This window comes from Squalius cephalus, assembly GCF_949319135.1.
Source record: "Squalius cephalus genome assembly, chromosome: 2".
Taxonomy (NCBI): Eukaryota; Metazoa; Chordata; class Actinopteri; order Cypriniformes; family Leuciscidae; genus Squalius; species Squalius cephalus.
The window spans coordinates 26,246,366-26,265,941 of record NC_137123.1 but is presented as its reverse complement, the minus strand read 5'-3'; positions in this window follow the sequence as shown (position 1 = coordinate 26,265,941).

The following is a 19,576-nucleotide window of genomic DNA, read 5'->3' as shown; positions in this document are numbered from 1 at the left end:
GGATGCTCTTTTTTGGGCTTCAAAAAACAAGGTACCATTCACTCCCATTATAAAGCTTGGAAGAGCCAGAATATTTTTTCATATAACTCCAATTGTGTTTGGTTGAACGAAAAAAAGTCATTTATAGGATCAAAGTAAGTAAATTGGATCATTTTCATTTTTGGATGAACTAATCCTTTAACTCTTACATGTTTACTTGCATGTTTACTTGCACGGTCAAATGAAACACCTGCTTGTATTGCACTATATCGAATGAAAGAATTCACATTTTCCAAATGCGATTGCTCAAAGCAGATGTGGCCCTAAATTCACAGTATCACACAGGGGGCTTTTATCTCACACATGAATGCATACACACCGGTTCTCGCACACCGTAAATCTTGCAGCATTACCTGCTCCACTGGCTCAGAGCTACATTTGGCAGAATTAAATTGGCACAGAATGACCAACAAAATATTCCAGACCTTCATCCGCAGCATTGGGAGGTCTTACTGTATGGCTACAGATCATGTCCTTCATTCTCACACACAGCGGTTTGATTGACAGCCAGAGCACAGTACGCCTGAATGTCTGTGAAGTGGGAATAAGCCTGCAGTTTCATCGACTCTTGCAGCTTTTACTGTGATGGAGGGCGAGAGCGAGAGAGATGAAGAGAGAGCAATGGATAAATCTGGAAAGAGAAGATGCAGGTGGACGTGTGTTTAGAAATAGGATGAAGAGCTTTGAGTAAAAAGGAAAATGTGATGGATTAACAGGGATTGAGGGAGAGATGATGGAATTGGAAGGAAAGAGGATGGAGATAGATTTGCTTTTCTAAACGGCTTTTGGACGTCAAAATTGTGAAAACAAACAGATATTGCTGAAGAGCATACAGCTGAATTGCTGCAGTCAATGTGTGTGAGTGTGTGTGTGTGTGTGTGTGTGTGTGTGTGTGTGTGTGTGTGTGTGTGTGTGTGTGTGTGTGTGTGTGTGTGTGTGTGTGTGTGTGTCTTTTTGTATCATATCTCCAAGGCTGATTTGTGCAGGCTGTATTTGAAAAACTAATAAAACCAACACTGTTTTTGACCCTGCTTTAACAACTCTCTTTGGGCCGCCCACGAGTGTGAACACTCTTCACGATTTTTCCAAATGGAGTTATTCATAGACTTTCAGAGCAGTTTCGCCATCATTTAGTGGTGCATAGCTAATAAACACCTCTGCACAGTTTTTTTTTTTTCTTCTACGAAACCAAAGAGAGCATATGTATTGTATTATCAGAGCTACAGACTTCTGAGCAGGCACTGAAGATGTTGAGCTAATGAGCTGAATGTCATGATGTTAAGTTCATGTCAGTCACCTCTGAAGAGACAAGTGGGTGATAATTGCATAAACTTTGCCTAGAAGGGCTTCTAATTAGAGTAAGGTCAAAACACGTTAAAGAAATTATTTTTGTGAATCAGACACTAGTTACAACTCTATGTGGCTTGCATAGCATCACTTAATTACTAATGAGTATTAAGTATTTTCTTTTGTTAATTAAGTAAGGGATAATGTAGAGCGAGGCGGTTGTTATAGCGAATACAACCCCGACAGGCTGATCAGGACCCCGATGCAAAGCGGAGCCATGTAATTCCGCTTATTACATGGCTACCTACCAAATAAATCAATAATTTGACACAAAATATTGATTTAAAAAGGAGTTTATTGATTTAAAAAACGATTGTATTGCTTCCGCTAAAGAAAATAGTCCGTTCCGTCTCTACAGTTAGAATCCTGCGTCCATAGCAACGCTCTGTTTTTCATGGCAACGGTGTGTTATAATTAGCATAATTAGCATTCTACATTAGAATTCAACCAAGTAATAAAGATAAATGATTTACTGTAATTAGAGCACATTATAGCTCAGTTCTTATTTCCTTTTATCACTCACTCTTTTTACAGTCAAAGCGAGGCTTTTCTTGTCCTCAGTAAGGGGTCAAATAAAGAGTTTTTGTAAGAAGTCTCTTCTGCTCACCAAGGCTGCATTTATTTGATCAAAAATACAGTAACAACATTAATTTTGTGAAATATTTTTATAGTGTAAAATAAGTGTTTTTTTTTATATTTGACATTTTTATGTAAAATGGCGATGCTGAATTTTCAGCATCATTACTCCAGTCTTCAATGTCGCACGATCCTTCAGAAATTATAATACGCTGATTTGGTGCTCAAGAAACATTTCTTATTAACAATATTAAAAACTGTTGTGCTGCATATTTTTTTCGTGAAAACCTTTAACAATTTGTTTGAGGATTCTTTGATTAATAGAAAGTTCAAAAGAACAGCATTTACTTAAAATGCATATTTTTTGTAACATTATAATTTACTGTCACTTTTGATCATTTAAATGTGTCCTTGCTTAATAAAAGTATTCATTTCTAAAAAAGAAATCTCACCCAAAAACTTTCAAATGGTAGCATAATTGTGACCGCCTCATGTGAATTTCTCATAATTGTACATTCATATCGCACAACTAATACTTGTGTGAATGTGTAAAGTAACGTCCATAATGACCTGCCACATCTTTAGTATTACTATAAAAAACTTTTCTCAAAGATGTGATGTCTATTTTCTCCAAGGTTCCTTTGCGTTGTTACTATTAGTCAAGGTTGACACAAACAAAATGCAATTTAGTTTTACATTTATATCTCTCTGACTCTTAACCAGGCTATTTTACTCCATCTTCATATTTCTCAATCTTCCAATAACAGTCTTTTCAACAACAAAAAACAACCTTGTTATATTGTGACAGGTTCGCAAAATAGAAATGTTCTATTCAAATGGTTAAAGGGGACATATCATGCTAAATGCACTTTTTTAGCCCTTAAATGCATTTTGTTGTATATTTGGAGTGTTTAGAAGTACATAAAAGATGAAATTATTCTCTTCAGGTGCTTCGTTGATATCTTTATATTCTGTTTTGGTCATATTTTTCAACCTGTTCCGATTTTTCTGTTATCTATGACGTTTTGTGAACTATCACGTCACAGTATTTGCAGCGGAACTGCCAAATAAGGACATTGACTTCCGGCCCACCACTTCGAGCAATCCGCCATTATTATTTCTCGCTGCAATTTTGTAGTCCAAGCTAAAGGATGCAGAAGTTACGAGAGGGTAAGTTAAAATGTTCGGTTGTTGGATGTAGTAACCCACACGCTTCATTACACCGTCTAATGTAGATGAACTGCCGCGCTTGTGACAGGGCCATGGACAGGGCGCATGTTTAACTGAAAGAATGAGCAGAGAGAGAGAGAGACCCGGTCTCGCGCGCGCTCGCACTCTCTCTCGGAGCCCGGCGAAAGTGTAAACAAGACATCACCGTCTCCAAACTAGACGCTGTCTTGCTCTCTCTCCCTCGCACATATTAATCAAAATAAATCGACACGGTAGTAAAAGGTCGGAAGACCAAAGTTTCATGTATAAATACAGTAACACACCATTGCGATACATCCATATGAAGACGTTGTTCTGCAGGTTCGTCGTCTTCATTTTCATTTCGCTCCGGCTCCAACTCTGGCTCGAACATCTAAGGCTGGCTGGACAAGTCTTCCGTTGTTGACATTTTGTTAATAACGTGTGAATAAAAAGTTTCTGTGCCGCTAGATAATCCTATCTCTGCTATCAGACTACAAAAATGGCCGAACGGGGTGGAGTTGAACCTCTGCAAACTGAAGAGGGGGCGGGGTATGAAGTGTCTCAATTGTATTTAAAGAGACCGCACCAAAACGACTTGATCTCAGAAGCACCTCAGAAAAGGGGTAAAAAAGGGGCCTGTGGGGCTATAATAATGAGGAATTCAGACCCAAGCATTGCAGTTCCGCTTTATATAGACCACAAATGTATGATTTATATGTAAAAAGGAACAATTTAAAAGCATGATATGTCTCCTTTAAAGTCAGACTAAAATGATCAAGGACACGATTCAAATAATCTTCAGCCACTCTATTCTAAGATTATATACAGTTCCACAACCAGGAAAATCATGTTTGGGCAGACTCTCCACATATGGTTAGTTTTATACCAAATGGAATGATAGTGATCTTGTCTTCAAGTGTTTTAGAATAGGTTCTCTGTATCCTTATTACTTCACCTCTGTGTTATGAGTGTTATTGATGTGTAAATGTTCACTTTTGATTCATTATTCTGTTACAAGATTACAGGTTTAGGACTGAGGAGGGAGTTTTAAAGTTCTGCAAATTTGGGTTAACATAGTATACCTAATTATTGCAATAAAAATATCAAAGACAATGACATTTTTTGGCTGATGGCATGACCCTGTAAAAAGAATTATTTGTGGTTGACGTGTTAAGTTTTGCTTTTTCAAAGTCTTTTGTTTAAAGTGCTCAGCACGAAGGAGTGAACCTTAACATGACTAAAAAACATCAATGCTGACTTATGATGGATAAAGGGATTCGTGTTTACTGTGTTCACAAAACACAACAAAGCCATGGGTCTCTGCAATGTACAAAAGACTCACAAAACTGATACATTTGTTTGCATATATGGTTCTGTGAACAACCTTTTAACATCCATGGAAGCTTTCTCTTCTGTTTTTATAGTGGAAAAAGATTCTTTAGATTATTCAAATGTTTTTCAACACACACACACACACACACACACACACACACACACACACACACACACACACACACACACACACACACACACACACACACACACACGGAAAAAATGGTTCTTTTAAGAAAGGTTCTTTGGGGGACCAAAAATGGTTTCTCTATGACATCAATGCAAAAACCTCCGTGTCAAGAAATGCTTTGGTTAAATGGACATAAATTATAAATGATAATTTAAAGCAGAAATGTGAATTATAAATATTCAAGTATACTAATTCACATGCATGTTAATAGCACCTGCTGCGCAAGCTTGCCATGGTGCCAGGACTCTCTTAAATGTGGTGTGTGTATGTGTGAAAGAGACTGACAAAGAGAGCGCGAGAGTGGGCCGTGAGGACAGACAATGATGAGAAGAATAGAGGCTGAATGTCGGGATTGCACTGCCTGTGAATCTTCTCTCTTTCTTATTTCTTTTCATGTCTTTTTTTCAGATGCTGTGCCTCTGTTCATGATGGCAGCTGCTCAGAGCATGTCCTCCAGCGAATATGCCCAACAACACACACACTTCAGGACCTCATTCTGTGCACCTCTGATTTACTCTCATGCAAACACTCTCCAGGTAACCTGTCAACACCACCTTTCTGACTGCTACACTTGCACACATACTTTCTCACACACCCCCGCACAAAATGTGGCATCTCTGCTGATTTGTTTATTGTGATAGTTTGAGAGACATCAACACAGTTCGAAATCTATGCAGAAATCAGCTGGCAAACCTTGGCAATGTGTGTTCTGATGAATTTGACTGTAAGAATTAAATGACAGCTAATTTGTTTAAATTACATCTAAAACATGTTAGAATTGGTTCTTGGTGAAACATATGTAAATATATATATATATATATATATATATATATATATATATATATATATATATATATATATATATATATATTAAAAATGAAAAACACACGATTAAATATAAGAAAAGAAATTCAAGGATAATTTATGTAATTTATGACTGTGGTGTGTATAGAGCAAAAGGACAGTGTATGTGTGGAGAATCTAAAGTGGTGTCTGAGCTTGAAAGTAATTGGTCCCGGGGGAGGCAAGCACCTTTTCCTTTTGTTTATGTCCTCTACCTTTATTCATCCTCTGAATGCTCTGATTTAACGCTGCCTATTTAAGCTGATGCATATCTTAGTCATCTTTGGGATATCTGCATATGTTTACATACCAACACTTTGTGTGTGTGTGTGCGTGCGTGTTTGTGTGTGTGTTTTTTCAGAATGTGTGTGTCACATTCTATTGAGACAAGTGAGACTTTTCTTTATACCGTTTATCATTCATAACCTTGTCCTCAAAAGAAAGACTATACAACATTGTGTGAATGTGTGTGTTTTAAGAATATGCTGATGAAACTGCAACTGGGTCGGACAGTAGAGACCTTTGAGCTGTCTGGTCTGTCTGTGGTCACTTGTCGCTGTGGAAACAGAAACTATATTTCCGTTTGCCGAGAGCAGCTGTGGATTTTTTTTTTTATTGTAATTGTTTCCTGATGCATGAAGGATTCCCTGTCCATTTAGTGACTAAAGGCTGTTTGTATGCTTGATTTCATTAATTGTTTTAATGTGTTCTTTTTTATTTGCTTGTTTATATTTCAAGTTATTTATTGGCTTCTGTTTAAAAATGCCACAAATTAAAATGGCATTAAAATGATCGGTAACACTTTAGTTTGGGGACCAATTCTCACTATTAACTTGTTCCTTACTGTAGCTTGTATATACTACCATGTTGGCTGTTTATTAGTACTTATAAAGCACATATTAATGCATTATTCTGCGTGACCATATCCCACATCCCTTAATCCTACCCAATACCTAAACTGAAACACTACAAAAACTACTTTATTAACTAGTAGCAGTGAATTACTGTAAAGTGTGACCAAATGCTCCCCTAAATGTAAATAATATATATAATGTTAAAAGCATATGCACTTTGCACTTTACACAGTGATTTCTTACCAGAACACTTTTAATTTCATTGTGTCATACACACACACCCAGTAATCAGCTGCAGTATTTTATCAATGAGACATCGCATTCGACTATTCCCTAAATACCTAGTATCCTCTAACTGCTTTAAACACTGAACCTAGAGGCAATTGAGTATTTGTGTGCTGCAGTTGCTTTGATAGGTGTTATATCACGTTATAAAATCTCTGCTGTCTTTCTTTTGCTCGCCGGGAGCTGTTTGTACTTCTCTAGGGTAATAACAGATAAATGTCTCCTTCATATAAACTTGAATAGAGAGATTGAGACCTGGCCCCTTCCCTGCAAGTTCCCCAATAAACCTTGATCAAATTCATGCTCGTTTTTTTGGCAATCAAATCGCTAGCCAGGCTTGTGTTAATCGTATTGACCTTTGGATAATGTCATTGCTATTGAACACTATGAAAAGGTCCCCAAATCAAATCTCAGAAGAGCTGAGCAAATAGGAATGAGAGGAAAGAGATCCAAAGGGGCTTTTCACTCCACCATGCTTTTACTGGCATTGTAAATGCCTGGTATATTTCAGAGTTTTCGATTATGAACAGAAGTATTAATTCTAAACTTTAATAAACTGGAAAGCTCAGATACCACAAAAAATGCCTCTTGGCATTTCACTAGGTTTCTCCTACATGGCTGACATGTCTAAACTGAGAGCGAATGAGCGACACAATGTGAAAACTGAAACATTTCTGTTATAAGCAATAGGCTACTGTTGACTATATGTCAAGAGTTTTCAGTGTAGACCACATTGTTGATTATAATGAGGATGTTCAAGTTTTTTCTCCCTGCAGTGTAGACATCTTGTTAAAGTTTGTTTATGCAAAGAGTAAATATTCACTATGAATATTTGCCACAAATAAGACTATTCACACAAGTAATGAAATGTTGTGAGATTACAGAACAATGAAGGGGTTGATTTTTTTATTTTCTTTCTGCTATGTTTAAACAACACCAATTTCAACTGAAAATGGAAAACTTTTTATGCGTTTTGGCCGTTCATTTAAGCGACAACAGTGTTTGGGGGGCCTGAAATGCAAGCTTTTGAAAACTGATTTAAAAAGCAGTTTTGAAAACGATGCTTTTACCGTCTCCGTGTAAACAACAAAAATGCGAATAAAAATGTGATTATGTGGAAAAGGAGATGTTATGCACATGCATATTACATTTTCACAAATGTGTATTACGTGTTCCAGGGTGTTTCTTGACAAAGTTACATCGCCAACTACTGGCCTGGCATGCATAATACAGCTTTTTTAGTCATTATCGCAGATCCGTGTGGACGGGGATTGTTTTGACAACGTTGTCGTCTGTTTTTAGAACATATTTGTCGTGTAAACCGACCCTTAGTGACAAAAACTCAACAAGCAATAATACAGAGTCATGTGTCTTCAATCACAGCGTCATACTCCAGAACAAGTGGTGGCGCTAACGGACTGAAAGTCATTTGCCATTAACATTAAAGGTGCATTCAGGAGTTGCGTCCCAATTCTGAGGCTGCATCCTTCGAAGGACGCGGACTTTAAAGGCCACGAATCTTGGAACGAGCGTTGTTAAATGTGACCGTCTTGCCGACAGAAGACTGTTCTTGTCGCTTAGAAACTGTGACAGCTGCCGCTGATCAGTGACTGTCTGAAAACAAAACAGGGTTCACAAACTGTCTAAATATGTTCACCATGGTCCATTTCTGTATATAATAAAGAGTATAAGCTATACATAATCACATCTTTGTAAGATATAAGTCAACATTTGAACTGCTTTGAAGTTTTTCTTTATTTTTACATTTGTATCATTAGATATTTGAGTAAGTTGAAACCCAATACTTACGTTTAAAAGTGCAATGCGGCAATTTCTCTCAAACATCCTGTTGTCACTGGCGGGCAATGAATTCTGTGGTAGGCAGGGCTGCGAAGGATCCATTTGTTGTATCCTCATTGCACGGGAAATGAAGGATGCATTTGAAGGAGCCTTCGAATTGGGACAGCCTTTGTCGCGCCGCTGTCTTGGCCTTCGAAGGATGCAGCATCCGAATTGGGATGCAGCTAATAATAATTAGCTGCATCCCAAGTAAAAAAAGGAAAAAATTATTGTGTCCACCTATTGACTCCAGGATCAGCAAGGAAATGGAGCTGCTGTTGTCTTTCTTTTCTGGTTTATCCTTCTTTTGCATTTTGTTTTGGGTTGCAGTGTGTTTGACTTTCTTATTCGTCTCTGTATTTAATGGTTAGCGGCAGCTTGAATAGTTTTGTGCTTTGCGATTCGCTGTGTGAATAGGCCTTTAGTCTGACACAGTGTTTGTGATGGTTCTTTTTTATTCTACACAGCAGCAGAGTGCAAGTTATATCGGTTAATTAATTGTTGTGTGATTAAGCTGCTCAGTGGAAGATTAATGGATGGATGATCGCTTGTCCTCAGAGGGTGCATAAGCTCTAAGCGTTCTTGTACAGAACAATAGCACGTAAAAGAAACCAAACAATCTCCAAACTCAGATAAATCAATGTTAAATAACCCGCTAACTCAATCTACAGCAACAGTACATATTCATGTCTCTCTCTCTCTCTCTCTCTCTCTCTCTCTCTCTCTCTCTCTCTGATGCTTTTTTATCCTCATAATTATTTGCCCCCACAACTCCACCTTTCTTTTTACATTTTTAAATGTTTCCTCTCCCACTCTCTCTCTCTCTCTCTTTAGTTTTGAGAGCACACAGTGAAGTTAAATTAAGCTCTTTGCCATGTGGCGGTCAGGAAAAAAATGAGCAGTTAATTATGATTAATTATGTGCAATACAAATCAGAATGTAGTCAGATACATTGTAGGCGAAAGAGAATGAAAGAACAAAGAAGGATTGACGCAAAGGGACATTTTGTCTGTTTCTGACAGTAACGGTGACAATGGTACTTTTCTCCATCTCCTGCTGATTTAATGGGTTTTAATTCTTCTCTCATACAGTTTATTGAAGAGATTACACTAATGATGGAGAGATATGTTGCTGTGAAATGAAAAAATAAGCCCTTTCTGTAAAAAGTAGGGATTTAAAGGTGCACCTTTTTGTTAAATATTAAACCCCAAAAAAAATCAGTAGTTGAACAATGGGTTTAATTATGTACACTCACCTGAGATTGAGAGTCATATTAGTGTCCTAATAAAGATTTTCCATTACATTTTCAGATCACATGACCAGTTGAATACTACTATCTGAGAATAAATGAATAATGGCTGACTGTGAATCAAGCATCAGTAACCAAAACCTACACCTGCTACGTTCATGTTTCTATGTGTCAGTTTGAGGTCCAAGACAAATGTTATATCAGCCCGCGAAACATAAACAAAAATTACTGAGAACATTATTGGTGGAGAAGGTAAAGAGACAGAAAGAAACAAGGTGGAATGATGAAAAACTGACATGATTTTAAGAAAGATAGAAAGAAAGAGGACAAAGAAAGCAAAATAAAATGGAAAAGATGATGAAAGCTGAAGCATTGTTAATATACAGACATCAAATGGAAAAGAGTCCATTGCAAAAGGGAAAGTTTGGCAAAAATTGTGCTGCATATGAATTATTCAAATGGGCCTGTGTCTGTGTGCAATATAAAAGTGCATTTTGATGAGGTTTAAATACAATTTTTAGTTGCTACTGCAAGTGAGATGCGTATTTGACCTCTGGGAGTGTGTGCACAGATAGGCTACTAGATGTGTATTTATATGGCTATGCAATTTTGGGTTACACTATTTTACAGTGTCTTTGTTACAATGTAATGATACAATTAAGTACTAAGTAATAGTAATTAACTATTTACTTACTATAATTAGGGTTAGGGTTAAGGTTTGGTTGAAGGTAAATTGCATGTAACTAATTGACAGTTATTATTACTATAGTATCTACATGTAACTAGTAACAGGGACACTGTAAAATAATGTGTTACCCAATTTTCTTTCTTTTCTTTTCTTTTCGTTCTTTGTAGTTTTTCATATTGATTAGTCAGGTGTGTCTTAACTTGTTAAGCTTGTTTGCCCCTGTGTATTTAAACCCCTGTGTTTTCTGTGTTCTTTATCAGGTCTTGTCTTACATGGATGTGCGTTTGCTGTGTCTCATTCTGTTCTCGGTTCCCTGGTCTCTGTTATGGTTTTGTTTACGTTTATTTTCTGATTAAACTACTTTGCATTTGGATCCAGCTCTCCATTTGTTTCTTGAGTTCACCCTGCATTACAGTATTCATTTTTATTTAGGACTGCCTTGACACATTTGGCATAACTAATATTTGCATATTCCATCAGACAAATCATTCTGTTCTCATAAAGGTCATTCTTTTACTTTTGTTCATTCTAAACTTTCTATAAGAACAGAATGCTTTACAAATTATGAGCACAATTGTATTTGCATTTGTGTGGCCATTCCAACCTGACAATATATGGTTGGTGGCATTAGCTTCTTATGGGAGACAGCCTAATTGTCATTCCCTTAGTGTCATTCCCTTTATGCTGTAGTATAATCGGATTGTGTCTGCATTTACATCTCATATATTGCTGGAAGCATATGTTGTCTACTATAGTAATTCTCTCTGCAAGGGTTCTACGTGGCTTCCACTCGATAGTCATTAATGATCAATTATACTCATATACAGTATATTATACTTATACATACATTTAATAAAAAATCAATAAAAAAAAATCAATGCTGAGAGTATGAGAGGACAGGCTGGTGAATTTTTTTGGGGGATGCACTGATAGATGCACTGCAGGAAATTCAGATTGTTTTAGTACTGCTCACAGCCATATGATACCACAATATAATAGGGTCCATCCGAGCATCACACAAAGATAAGAGTTTCGTTGTCTGACTCAGGGAGGAAATCACATCAACTGTGTAATTGATCAATTGCTTGCTTTCACACACTCTCTCCAGTCTCTCTTTCTCTCTCTCTCTGGATATGTGTTTATGTTTGCATTGCCGAAGATTAAATTCTATACATCTTTTATACATCTTTCATTTTATGACAGTGTACTTATGAAATATTCATTAAAGCCATATAGAATATATTTTTCAGCAGCACAGTAAAGAGCATAATATACATTATGGTTCATTTTTCAGAGGCAGAAAAAGTAGTATGGTAGTGAATTTTGTGTAGAAGACCGTTTGCAGCCACTACTGGCTGACTTCACAAAAAGAATCATGGGAATCCTTTATTAAAGTTAATTATAATTTCATAATTATACGATCTTGAAATGGATAATAGATAATCAACATTCCTTGAAAAATGTACTTTTGGTCATTTGGCTAATTTGGTCACCAGCTATTTCGTTTTTCCAGTGACACAGTGGAGATGCACTTTACGCCATATGCACAAGTTAAACTGCTCATTGTAACTATACCCTATACATCTAATCATATCTACCCTATAATTTAATTATATATACGCACACTATACAGCACATCATATCTAGCCTATGGCTACATCTCATTATATATACTCTATACAGTACATCGCATCACATTTATGCTATACATCTCACCATATGTACACCATACATCACATTATATCTACCCTGTACATTTCATCATTTATCCAGTACATCTCAGCTTTATGCATTATACATCACATCATATTTACCCTATACATGCCATCATATACAGACTATACTTCATACATGTCATTATATATTTACATTATCATATCTACCCTCTACATGTCATCGTATGTAGAATATACTTCATATCTACCTGACACATCTCATCATAAATACACTACACATCACTTAATGTCTACCTAATACCTTTCACCCCTGATCCTGTGCTCCTGCCCACTATAAATAATTCAATCATATCCGGTTGAATAATTAAAAGCGCACTGAATTATTGAAATGGTGCATCCGGATTTTTTTCCTCAGACACCTATTGACCTGTAATATTAAATTTGACCATGTGTTTTTATGAAGTGTTCTCTGCTCTACAATACAAAGAGAATAGAGGGCTCACAAAAAATTATTCTTTATTGTAAGCCATGTGTGCCACCATGCTGAAACCTCATTTATTTTTACATGTGCCATTTTGTCCATTTGTTTGGATTATTTGGATTAACTGCAATCTAATCAAACCTTCTGAAAAAAAAGAAAGAAGATCTGGTTGTTGTGTTTTTGTTGGTGTCATGTTAGCGTAAACGAACAGTAAAGACCAGCTATAATTACAAAAGATGCATGTGTGTGTCACTGTCGCCTGGATTTGAAATGTGTCTGATTAATTTCTTTGTGTGGGGACAAGAGCAGGGAAAAAAAACAGCATTGGCTTCTTAATCAAGATTAAGAGTGTTAATAGAAGTGTAGAGGCCTCTCTGCTTGACCCCAATAAGAGCACAGTGCTGTAATCAGGACACTGTAAATTATACACAGGAGACACATAAGTGATTACATAAAGCTTATAACTCTTTCTTTCTCTACACCTCAGGGGTAGAAAGAGTACTGAGAAAATGAACAAACCCTTGTAAATCACCTTGCATGATTCATTTGAATACTCTCCTCCCATAAATTTTGCATTTGAAAGGGAAACTCCTACAAATGGAAGATCAGCCGCAAAAACTGCGACAAATTTTTCACTGTGTGTCTTTAGTAAATCCTGACAGTATTTTTTTAATGCCAAAAGAGGGTTTGCGCTGATGCAAACTAAATCTGGACCATAAGCGGTTGCCTGTAAAAATGACACGGGGCGCCACACGGGAGCCAGGCCTGGTTCTATGGGGGTGCTAGAGAGTGCTAAGCACCCTTAAATGAAAACTAGAGTACCCTCATATAATAATATTATATTGGCAAAACTAATTTGACAAAGGCTTCAGTGTGTATTTGTGTTTGCGCTCTGGAGTGCGTCAAAGGGGTTATTTACCATGTGTTTTTGCAGCGTTGGGCAATGAAACCAATGATAGACATGTCTGTTGATCTCTTGAACACAATGGCCAATCAGAGGTGTTTCAGTTAGTCAGAATCCACTCACCGCTCAAAACGCAGAGTTTTTGTTTAAAGCTGTGTTCTGCATCCTCACGAATCCTCTCATTATAACAAACAAAGTGTAGACGCGATGTAAATAAGAGATTTACTGCAGTGTAGACAGCTTCAATGATTATAATGGAAAATGCAGAGCTATTGAAAAGTGCAGATGGGGACCATTTGCGCCAGTGAAATATTGTGTTCATTAGCCTACCTCCACCCACATTAATCACTGTTATAATTATGAAATTTTCTACCTTATAAGTGGTCTGAGAACCCCGGCTGTAGATATAGGATACAGATCATCTAGTAAGCAGAAATCAGATATTTACCTGAAAATGTTTCTTCACATCAGTAATGCACTCGAGTAAAAGTATACATTATTAAACTACAATTTCTGATAAAAAAAACTACTTAATTACAGTAACGCGAGTATTTGTAATTCGTTACTCTTTCTAGTTTAATTTTAGCTAACATTGTCTGGCTTACTTGATTTTAAAGTCTCAATTAAATTTAATATTACATTTAACATATAATAATCACTCAAGAATATGTCTTCATAACTCTTATAGAGTCTTGTCTTTCTACTTAGTCTAAAAATAGTCTTTTTTTTCTCTCTCTCTGCCTGTGAACAGCATTAAATTACAAGGTGTTGTATTTACGTTTGCATATTTTCCATGGGTTGCAAAGTCAGATTCATTCTCCTTTTTGGGACATTTTTTTATAGCTTTTATGCTTAGATTAATAGTTTTTTTCTTTGAACTCATTACAGTCAATACATAATGCTAGATTTAACTAGACTTCTGTGCTTTTAATTTGAGCATTTAACATTTGACATTTTACAGGCAGTAATCACAGCTTGTACTTTTTGTTTGATTAGTAAATGTTATGTGTTTGATGGGCTTAAATAATTCAACATGCCATACAGATCAACAGGAGACTAAACACTCTGTCATTCCCTTGATGACATGTTTGTCAAACATTGTTGTTTCGGTGAATATTTCACACAAAAATCATGATTGACTGAATTTTCTGACTGTGAGGTTATATTAATGGCATTTTGCCTTCACATTGTGAATCATAATGTGTGAGAACAGTTGGGATGCACTGCCAGGAAGTTCGCTAATTATTACTTGGTTATCATAAAACAATAAAAAAAAAGTGCAAAGTAAAAACATGCATAATGAAAATTCTGAATGAGAAAATCATTGTTGTACAAAATTAAGACAAATATTAAGAAATATGACTTTTAAGAAATAGCATGTTAATATAAATTATAAATGTTTTGTTATGTTATTTACCTTGGTTAAATGAAGGTATACAGGTGCTGGTCATAAAATTAGAATATCATCAAAAAGTTGATTTATTTCAAGAATTCAACTTAACAGGTGAAACTAATTTATTATATAGACTCATTACATGCAAAGTGAGATATTTCAAGCCTTTATTTGTTATAATTTTGATGATTATGGTTTACAGCTTATGAAACCCACAAAATCAAAATCCCAGAAAATTAGAATATTACATGAAATCACACAGTAATTACACAGTGATACCATGGTCATTGAACCAGGTTTTGGTTCTTTTGGCATTGTGGGCAGGTGCAAATCCTGCTGTAAAATGAAGTCAGCATCTCCATAAAGCTTGTCTGCTGAAGGAAGCATGAAGTGCTCTGGAAATGTCCTGGTAGACGGCTGCGTTGAGTGGACAGCACAGTGGACCAACACCAGCCGATGACATGGCTCCCCAAACCAACACAGCCTGTGGAAACTTCACACTGGACTTCAAGCATCTTGGATTGTGTGCCTCTCCATTCTTCCTCCAGACTCTGGGACCTTGGTTTCCAAATGAGATGCAAAATTTGCTCTCATCAGAAAAGAGGACTTTGGTCCACTGTGCTTTATTAAATCCAGCGTCAACGCAGCCGTCTACCAGGACATTTTCAGAGCACTTCATGCTTCCTTCATTTTCCAGCAGGATTTGCACATGCCCACACTGCCAAAAGAACCAAAACCTGGTTCAATGACCATGGTATCACTGTGTAATTACTGTGTGATTTCATGTAATATTCTAATTTTCTGGGATTTTGATTTCGTGGGTTTCATAAGCTGTAAGCCATAATCATCAAAATTATGACAAATAAAGGCTTGAAATATCTCACTTTGCATGTAATGAGTCTACATAATATATTAGTTTCACCTGTTAAGTTGAATTCTTGAAATAAATTAACTTTTTGATGATATTCTAATTTTATGACCAGCACCTGTATATAAAATAAGGTAAATTGTTTTTCATTTAACTTTACCTTTTGTTCTGTAAGCTGCATAAAAATTAAATGGTACTGAAAAAAGAATTGATAAGATCCAAATCCAGATTTGCCACCTCATTTCAGTCCACATTTATGCATATTCCTACATTTACATATCACACAGAGGTACTGTACACCCCTATACACTTTCACATCTTGCTGACAGACTCTAAAATGATTGCGACATTTGAAAATGTCATCCACAATTGCGCTCACAAAGGTAACCCACATCCACAGACATCAGAATGGAATGGGACTTTAATTGGATAAATTGAGCTGGTTTAAAAAAAATTTTTTTAAAAAAACTTTTTAATTAATTTACCGGAATCCACCCTATTCATGCTAGAATAAAGTCAGTGGTCCTAACTCACACACAGAAACACCTAGAAACAGCAATTCTGAGGGCAAAGCAATGATCAGATGTGGGTGTTGGCCAACCCACATAATGGCAGCTAACACACGCACAAGAGGCTTACATTTTAATTTACTGATCAAACTGAAACAAGTGCCTCACCTTTTCATAACTGTGACAAGCTTTGTTTTAATGTCTTCTACTTGGCTCCGTAGAGGAACTTCATTAATTTTACATATGCTTGTTTTTTGTTAGAGTGTTTTTTTCTGTTTCCCACCTTTTCTGAGTCATGTAGATTTGGTAACTAAGCACTTGTGGGAGTTCAAAGGGGCCAACTGATACTAATTATTTTGCCTCAGAAATGTACCAAGTCTTCGCCCACTGTCGCTCGCATTTTCTTCTGCACGGGGCAAATTATGAATGATTTAAGCTCTCATCTGTCATGTGGAGACCTGTGTCACGCCATTTGGGGGTGGGTTGTCGGCTTGAATTCTGCAAGGGGAATTAACATGATCGGTTGCCTCTGGGTTGCCTCCTGCCCTTCCTCAAACCTTTCTCAAGGGCCCTACGTGCTTTTCTTTTACTTATGCATAATAGTATTAGGCTAGGCCTTTATCCAACAGAATTAGGTTTTTTTTTTCATTTGAATGAATTCATGCTAGCTGATCTATCTATCTATCTAGATAGATAGATAGATAGATAGATGGATGGGGGGAAGGGGGGGATTACGAAGGCACGTGGTTTAAAAAAAAAAAAAGAAGATGTGCACAGATAAATTATTTATAATAAATACTGCAAAGCACTGCACAGCCTCCTACCCAACATCTTAATTTACCAACCTACACACAGTTTACCTGTGAAAAGCCAAAAACATAGCAAAGCATGCGAAATGCACTTCTTAACCTTGTATAAGCGTGAAACACCCATAAGCATGCAAAGACTAACATCACTAATAGCTACAGAATAATAGCTTACACAGTTTATTTTACACTAACAACAGGGGAATTTCACTTCTCACAGTTTTGCTTATCTGGATTTTTAGCCATATTTGTGCTGTGAGTGTTTTCAGGACATGCTGCATAATTGCTTTTTCAGCTTGGTCTATTATCATAGATATCATTTTTCTGACCACACAGAAAAACATTGCAAATATAACCAGGAATACTGCATTGCTTTAATGACTCTTGCAAATGTTTTCAACATAAGGAGTTTAGATATGTGATTGCTGTTGATAAAGATTGACGTGCCCTTCTATCACATCATTTTAAAACGAATCCACTGAATAACAACTATGTAAAGAAAAAAAAAATTAAAAAACATAAATCTTGCAGTTTCAGATTGCATAAACGCATAACAGCAACCTGCAGAAAAGATATGGGACTTTGCAGAATGTTTCTACTCTAGCCAGAGCCAGATGACGCATCCTCACAAAACACAGATATGTGATAATCAGCATATCCCAACTGCCTGCTTCTCAGATGGATCCGAAATCGAATAGATCTGCTCAGAAATCAGTATCGCATGAAGGAAAGTGTTCAAATCTTAAAATGGTGATGTATATGATAAACTGATCAACATAACACTGCAGCTGCAGTGTGTTTTTGCATGGTAATTAGGTTTGTCTATGCAGTAAAATGTGGCGTCTGGCACATGCAGTTTCACCCTGAGTCATGTCTGACCAACGCTATCTCACGACCAATTCGTACGAATTCGTACGAGTGATAAAAAAGTGGCTAATTCGTACGAATTCGTACGACCTCACTCGTACGAATTTGTAAGATTTGTCTAAACCCACGTGATGGGTAGGTTTAGGGGCGGGGTCAGGGGTAGGTCATTCGTATGAATTCATACGAATTGGCAATTCGTAAAATATGTACGATTTAGCAAAAATCGTACGAATTCGTACGAGTGAGGTCGTATGAATTCGTACGAATTAGCCACCTCGTAGAATTCGTACGAATTGCCGTGAGATCAGGCTGGTCTGACTCATTGAAGATTCATAAACACAAGTTAATTTTAGTTGTAATTAATTTATTAAGATTGACAGCAGATGTTCTAACAAGACATGACACATTATCAAGAGACACTATCTTTCATTCTTTCATACTTTCACACTTTCTTTCTTTTAAATAATAATTATTTATATTATTTATTATATTACTATCTGTCATTATATTCTAATTTCTCAGAATCTGTGTTTCTACTCTTTCCTGGTTCATTTCTTATCTCACTGATAAAAAAGTACTATATTACCATGCAAGGTAAAGCTTAAAGTAAGTCCACCACAATTCCACTGACACATGGTGTTCCGCAGGGCTTGTGGAAAGGCGCTATACAAATAAAACTTCTTCTTTTAAATCTTTTTTTTGTTTTGTTTCCAAGTTTATTTTGTGTTGTATGAATATTTCATATCCTAAAAAATACTTTATTTAGTATTATAATTCAAAGCATTTGTTTAGCTTTTTTTGTCCTGCATATTGACATATTGCAAGGTATTATTGCACTATATTGCAATTGACATACTGAATGTAATGACTTCAGGTCATTGTGTCAAGCCATGGTTTTTATGAATTTTTTTGTTGTTTTTGTTGTTTTGTTTTTTGCCTTTTTGCTGGGAATGTTGCATGCAGCTGTCTGTCAGGGTGTGGGGTAGGGTTAGGGCTTTGTTTCTGTTGTAACAATTCACCTTTCGGCAGGCCCATTACTCTGACCTGCAGCTGGCGATTTCCACAAGATTTTGGAGTGTTTCTGTGGGAATTTGTGCCCATTCATCCAGTTGAGCATTAGTGAGGTCCACTGATTTTGGATGAGAAGGCCTGGCTAACAATCTCCGTTTCAGTTCAAAAGTGTTCAATGGAGTTGAAGTCAGGGTTCTGTGCAAACCAGTCAAGTTCTTCCACACTGAACTCATCCAGCCATGTCTTTATGGACCTTGCTTTGTGCACAGGGGCATAGTCATGCTGGAATAGAAAAGGGCTGTTCCCACAACGTTGGAAGCATAGCATTGTTCAAAATGTCTTGGTATGCTGAAGCATTAAGATTATCCTTCACTTGAAATAAGGCCAAGCTCAACTCCTGAAAAACAGACTCATACCATTATCCCTCCTCCACCAATCTTTATAGTTGGCACAATGCAGTCAGACAGGTAATGTTCTCCTGGCATCTGCCAAGCCCGGACTCACCCATCAGACTGCCAAACAGAGAAGCGTGATTTGTCACTCCACAGAACACCTTTCCACTGCTCTGAGTCCAGTGGCAGCGTGCAACACCACTCCGTCTAACACTTAGATTTACATTTATTCATTT